Genomic DNA, 6,265 nt, shown 5'->3' with positions numbered 1-6,265 from the left:
CAGGTTTCATTTATTCCTTTTTCCTTTGAAAACCTCCAGCTATAGTCAGAGCCCTACAAACCAAGACCAGCGCCATTTCTCTGCTTCTTTTATTTTCCAAGCAAAAAGAAAACGGATAAAAGCAGAGGAAAAAGGAAATGACCAAAAAATGGTGCCCCCCCCATTTTCAAGGTTTTTAGCCTGGCGAAAGCTGGATAAAGGGGCCTGTTCTCTCATGTCTAGAGCAGTTTTCCCCCTTCGAAAAGTGTTCAATTAGAGTGACCCCTCCCCTCCCCGTTTTCATATTTCTGACACCACCTCCTGGGAAAAACAGAACAAAAAGACTAAGAATGGTCACAATTTTGCCATTCTCTGAAATCTTAATTCTTAGAACCCTCAAAAAATAAATACCACTTAAAAAAAAAAATCAAAGCAACCAAAAAAGTCCCCCCTTTTTCTCCTGCGGTGGTTTTGAAGCCTGGGAAGGGGGCGGCCCACTGTTAATGGCACTTGGGCGCGGTTTGAGGCGGGGAGAAAGTGGTTACCGACCTTGCAGATGTGACGCTTGCGTCAGTTCCATGTTAGGCGTGTGCCACAGGCACCATGGTTGGAGATTTTCCCCTAGTGGTACCCTGGAGGCCAGTCCTGGTGCCCCCTGGACCCCTGGGCTCATGCACCGGTAGAAGGGGTCCCACCAGCCCTGTACCCTTCAGTTCCTCGTCAGCGACTGAGCCAGCGAGGATGGAGGGCGGGTCCGGACTGGACGTGAGCAACATCTCGAAGAACAAGTTACGAAGGTCAGTCAGCGTCTTTTCTCCGAGTGCTGGCTCCCATCCATTCCACAACAGGTGACTCCCAAGGAGTGTCCCCGGACCCCTCTCCCAACGCTGGCATCGCCTGGGCCTGCTGGGTGAGGGTATAGCGGGCTGCGAAGGGACGGACCGATGCCCACTCTGCAGCCCGGCAGATGTCCTGGATTGGTACTGGCGCGAGGAACGCTGCAGACGAAGCCCTTGCAGAGCGAGCCGTGACAATGACCCGAGGGAAACGTTTGTCTGCCTGTAACATACCCAGCTGCAGGCGGGTATCCAGTCCGTGATCCTCTGAGATGACACCAGCAGACCCTTTGTCCTGTCTGCCACCAAAGAGCTGCGTTGACAGCAACGTTCCTCAGCCGAATCCCGAGGAAGAAGACAGGCAGAAAAATGTCCCGGTTGTTAGGGAGCTGGGACACCACCTTCATGAGGAAGGCTGGGTTAGGACACAGACAGACCTTGTCCTCAAAGGACAATCAGAAGTGGGGGTTCTGATTTTGGGAGGCCACCTTCCATGAGCAGCAGAAGCTGGGAACAAGATGCCAACAGCTTGAAGAGGGGGCCCCCCAGCAGCTTTGACAGCACCAGACTCAGGTCCCATGGGGGAATTGGGTCATGGACCTGAGGGCGGAGCCTTTCCAGACCTTTAAGGAACTTGACCATCATCTCATGCAAGAAGTCGGATTTCCCGCAGAGCGGAGGGTGGAAGGCCAAGATGGCTGCCAGGTGGACTCTGATGGATGATAGGGCCAGATCTTGGTGCTTCGGATGGAGCAAGACTGGGTGCAGAGAGGACTGAGATGGGGACAGACCCCAATCCAAGGCCCAACATGTGTAATGCTTCCACTTGGCCACACATCGCGCTGGGAGAGGGTTTTCTGCTACCCAGTAAGACTTGCTGGACCTGCTCCAAGGAGGCCCTCCTCAGGGTTCAGCCATGGAGCAGCCAAGCCATCAGATGCAGGGACACGAGGTTTGGATGAAGCAACCAACTGCTGTTCTGCGAGAGCGAGTCCAGGAATAGTGGGAGCTCGAACAAGGCCGCCACCGACAGGTCCAGAAGCATGCCAAGCCACTGGGGCTCTCAGAATAACCCTCGCCCTGTCTCTCTTGGTCTTTAAGAGGACGCTGTGGACCAAGCGTGTCTGTGGGAAGGTGTACAGCAGTCACCCCCGCCCACAAGAACAGACGACGTCGGATGCTGAGCCTGTGCGTTGAGCAAACCTGCTGCCATTTCCTGTTCCATCTGGAGGGGGAACAGGTCCACCCAAGGAGTCCCCACCTCTGGAAGACAGCGCTGATGACCTCTGGGAGGAGGGACCAGTTGTGGGGAGAGGAGAAGGGCCTGCTGAGGTGATCCGCCCCTGCGCGTCCTGGGGGTGGTGCGACGCCTTGAGGCGAACAGCGTGTTCCACGCAGAAATCCCATAACCGAAGAGCCTCCCAGCACAGAGCAGCACAGCGAGCTCTGCCTTACTTGTTGGAACCGGGTCTCCGGCAGGTAGTCTCTGGCCCAAGTGGAGTCAAGCACCGCTCCTACAAACTCTATCCTCTGAACCAGTATCAGAGCTGATTGCTGTTTGTTTATAAGTAGATCCAGCTCCCGACAGGTGGCCCATACCATGCTGTGTTGGACCTGAGCCTGTGAATGGCCTTAGACTGCCCGTCAAGGTATGGGCAGATCTGTAAGCCCTGACATTTCAGGGAAGCTGCCACCACCGCTATGTGGTTTGTGGAAACTCTTGGGGCTGACAAGAGACCGCAGGGGAGTGCAGTGAATTGGTACGGGTGCTGCTCCAGCACGAACCGGAGGAATCGCCCGTGCCCACAGAAGATGGGAGATATGGAAATAAGTGTCCTTTAAATCAGCAGCTCTCAACCTTTCCAGACTACTGTTCCCCTTTCAGGAGTCTGATTTGTCTTGCAAACCACAAGTTTCACCTCACTTAAATCACTTACAAAATCAGACAAAATAAAAAAGCGTCGCAGCACGCTAGTACTGAAAACCTGCTTCCTTTAAGAACATAACGGCCAGACCGAGTCAGACCCAAGGTCCATCTAGCTCAGTATCCTGTCTTCTGACAGTGGCCTACACCAGGTGCCCCAGAGGGAATGAACAGAACAGGGTATCATCAAGTGATCCATTCCCAGCTTCTGGCAAACAGAGGCTAGGGACACCATCCCTGCCCATCCTGGCTAATAGCCATTGATGGACCCATCCTCCATGAACTTATCTAGTTCTCTTTTGAACCCTGTTATAGTCTTGGCCTTCACAACATCCTCTGGCAAGGAGTTCCACAGGTTGACTGTGCATTGTGTGAAAAAATACTCTCTCATTGTTACCATATAATTATAAAATAAATCAACTGGAATGTAAACATGGTACTTACCTTTCAGTGTATATAGAGCAGTATAACCAAGTCGTCGTCTGTATAAAATTGTAGTTTGTACTGACTTCACTAGTGCTGGCACTTACAGTCTCTCCCCTTTTTCTTGCAGGCCTTGCTCCTGGGAGACCTGAGAACCTGAGAGGTGGTTGTGGCTAGAAGTATCTCTGAGGTTCGGGGCACGTAGAGAGCAGCGCGTGGCCCTGGAGTCCTTCAAGCCGTGCAGCTCAGGGTTCGTCTGCTCCACAGGAGAGGTCTGGGACTGACTGCTGAGCCTTGTAAGAAAGGCCCGAAGACCGCAGCCACAAACTGCACCGGACAGACACAGCTGATGCCAAGGATCTGGTTGCCAAATCGGCCACGTCTAAGACGGTCTTGCCTCCCTCCATGATGGCCAAGAGTTCCTGCCTCGACTCCTGGGATGGGGGTCTTGACACTTGGCCACAGAGTACCAAATATTAAAGTAGCGTCTCCCCAGCAACGCCCGCTGGTTGGAGATATGAAGTCATTGGCTGGCTGCCAAACACACCTTCCTACCAAACCAATCGAGTCTTTTCATATCCTTATTTTCAGGGGTGGTGCTTGTTCCTCCCTGTCTGCCCTGCTTGGTAGTGGCTGAAACCATCAGGGGCTGCTTCCTCCTCCACTGCAACAGATGGAAGCTCGGTACTAGGGTCGGAGTCTGAATCCAGGTCCAGTACTGGGGTACTCCTCGGAGACCACTGAGGATGACATCTGGGAGTAAGGTCCACGGGTTCCAATAAGGCCAATGTGCCGGCCAATGCCCAGGTGTCCAAGCACCTGCAGACAGATCTGCACTGAGGTCTGATGTGTACGACTGGTACCAGTGCCTCTTTGGGGGAGGGATGGATTAACCCTGGAGTCAGAAGATGATTCCTCCCTTGGGGACCATGGCGGAGCCATTGCTATGTCCACGTACTGGCGGTGATGGGGGGCCGGGGAGTGGCATCGAGCCTGAGACAGGTGCTGCGACACCAGGGATATGTGTTGTGGCTCTGGGGACTGATGCCAAGAAACTGGTGTCCAGGAGGCTGGTGAACGGTGCTGTGAAGCCGGAGAGCTGCGCCGGGTCGGAGACCATGGTGGGCCCATGGGTGGAGGACTTCCCCTGGAAGGGGCTGGTTGAGGTTCCAGAACGTGGGGGGCACCGGGAGAGACATTAAGCACCTCACTGCCTGGAACGCCTCCAGGAGTCAATGGAGCTTGTATGTGGAAGACGCCCCGACCGCTTCCAGGAGTCGGTGATGGGTCCTGGACCAGGCTTGGTGCCTGGGGGACCGTTGCTGCTGCCGCCCATGGTTCTGGGGAGGACAACTGGCCTGGTGTGGGTCTCACCTTGTCCCCCACCTAGTCCTCCGAGGCACCAGGGAGCGTCAGGTTTCTGCTCGCTGATTCTTGTGCCTCTTCCTTGGCATGGGAGATGGAGAGTGGTGAAAGGGAGTGCCGTGGTGCTGGGAGGGGCCCGGTGTACACCAAGGCCGATGTTCCTGGGCTAAGAGCCACTTCCAATAACGGGGCATTCAAGCGAACGTCCCTGTCCTCAGCTGTGCCGAGTTCTGCAGATCTTGCACCTGTCCTTGACGTGAGCTTCTCCGAAGCACTTTGAGCAGCTCGCATGCAGGTTGCTTGCTGGCCTGGGCTTACGGCAGGCAGCTCACGGTTGGAAAGCCAGGCACCCGAAGCGGGACACCGAACTAAGTAACTAAAGTAAAACTCTGAACTATACACAAGAGAAAAACTCCAAGAACAAGTCCAAGAAGCACTAGGAAACTTGCAATCGCAAGAGATGTTCCGGCAACTGTCTCAGGCGGCAAGAAGGAATCGAAGGGTGCGGGGGCAGTGGTGCCCCTTTATACCGGTGCATGAGCACAGGGCTCCAGGGGGCGCTAGGCCCAGCCCCTATGGATACCACTAGGGGAAAAATCTCCAGCAACCATCACACAACACACACCTAACATGGAATGGATGCAAGCGTGCGTGTGAAAAAGCCCCTCCTCCCCAACCCTTTCTTCCAATTGTCAGTAATTTCATCCCAGTAAAGTATTTTCGCTCCTTCACAGATTTCACTGAGTTTTTTTAAAACTCACAAAGGGAGAGAATGAGGGAAAACCTACATTTTTAAACAGGCTGGCATTTTTTTAAATTAGCCTAAAAAATAAAACTTGTTTTAAAAAAAATTAGTCCCTTTTCAATCAATTTTAAATATTTTAAGATTTATTTTCCCCAGCGGGCAGAGTAATTCCTCATTCAATGGGAACATTATCATTTTTTCACCTGGGGAAGTGTTTGAAAAGGGCCACAATCCCCACTTCAATTGGTTTGCAGAGTGTGAAATTAAATCAACTTGGAGTGTAAAAGGGTTTTCTCTCCAAAATGCGGGTTCTCTCTTCATGTCACAAGTTGGTATTTGTCCTAGGAAAACTGGAAAAACCTGCTAAAAATGTTAGCATTCCCTCTCCTTGAACAGTCTGTTTCCCCCCAATGTTGCCAAACAGCTGCAGCCGGCCCCAGGAGATCAGAGATGCGGCAGGCGAGGAAACGGCTAATCCCCCCCATCTCTGGAAAAATCAAGGCCAGGTCCCCTGTTTCTCTTGGGGTTTTAAACCCTGCAAAGCTACAGAATTGGTCCATCACCTCGCCTGTCGCTTTGGGGCCATTTCAAACCTGTCAGCGTGTTTCCCGCTTGCAATACGTTTTTCTGGTTTAAAGTGTTTTTATCCTGGAAAATTACAAAGAAAACCACTGGGAAAAGGGCCTTTCCCCTCGTTTAACAACTGCAGCCTGGTTAACGAGTGACGACACTTTCAACTCCGCCAACCTTCCCCACTTTTTAACACTTTTACCAGATGAGAAATGCTGGGGTGTCTGTGAGAGAGAATTTGGGGTGGCAGGAGCAAAAACACCACTTGAAAAATACCATCTTCCTGGGGTTTTACGAAGGGATTTGGTTGATTTTCCCCCAAACACCCACTCACTTCTTCCGGCTGGTCCTGGGAACAGCCCCACAGCAGAGCAGGGGCAGGGCACTGAGTAGGTTTTGTGGGGGGCTGGCTGTACCTTGGGG

The sequence above is a fragment of the Lepidochelys kempii genome, chromosome 13, assembly GCF_965140285.1.
Source record: "Lepidochelys kempii isolate rLepKem1 chromosome 13, rLepKem1.hap1, whole genome shotgun sequence".
In the NCBI taxonomy this organism is placed as follows: domain Eukaryota; kingdom Metazoa; phylum Chordata; order Testudines; family Cheloniidae; genus Lepidochelys; species Lepidochelys kempii.
Note: the sequence above shows the minus strand (reverse complement) of the source record.